Source organism: Ipomoea triloba, chromosome 16, assembly GCF_003576645.1.
Source record: "Ipomoea triloba cultivar NCNSP0323 chromosome 16, ASM357664v1".
NCBI classification, from domain to species: domain Eukaryota; kingdom Viridiplantae; phylum Streptophyta; class Magnoliopsida; order Solanales; family Convolvulaceae; genus Ipomoea; species Ipomoea triloba.
Genome location: NC_044931.1, coordinates 7,940,217 through 7,940,458, shown reverse-complemented (window position 1 = coordinate 7,940,458; position 242 = coordinate 7,940,217). Strand labels below are relative to the sequence as shown.

The following is a 242-nucleotide window of genomic DNA, read 5'->3' as shown; positions in this document are numbered from 1 at the left end:
GCGAGAGAAGTTGCGCGGAGAGAGAGGGTCAAGTACATTTTGCGCGCAGTACATGACGGATGCGATCGTACCAGCACTAATGCACCGGATCCATCAGAACTCCGAAGTAAAGCGTGCTTGGACGAGAGTAGTACTAGGATGTGTTACCCCCTGGGAAGTCCTAGTGTTGCATCCCCCACCCTCTTTTCAATTTTTCTTTTAAACCGCTGGACCGCTCGCTAAGGGTACTATCCTTTTAAACC

The 242-nt window shown here is 50.4% G+C and overlaps 1 non-coding gene across 1 annotated transcript; it reads left to right on the top strand.

Annotated features, from left to right (window-relative positions):
• Positions 1-57: 57 nt before the first annotated feature.
• LOC116008991 lies at positions 58-175 on the top strand. The gene has a single exon (XR_004096333.1). It is a non-coding gene; the product is annotated as a 5S ribosomal RNA (ribosomal RNA).
• The last annotated feature ends 67 nt before the right edge of the window (positions 176-242 follow it).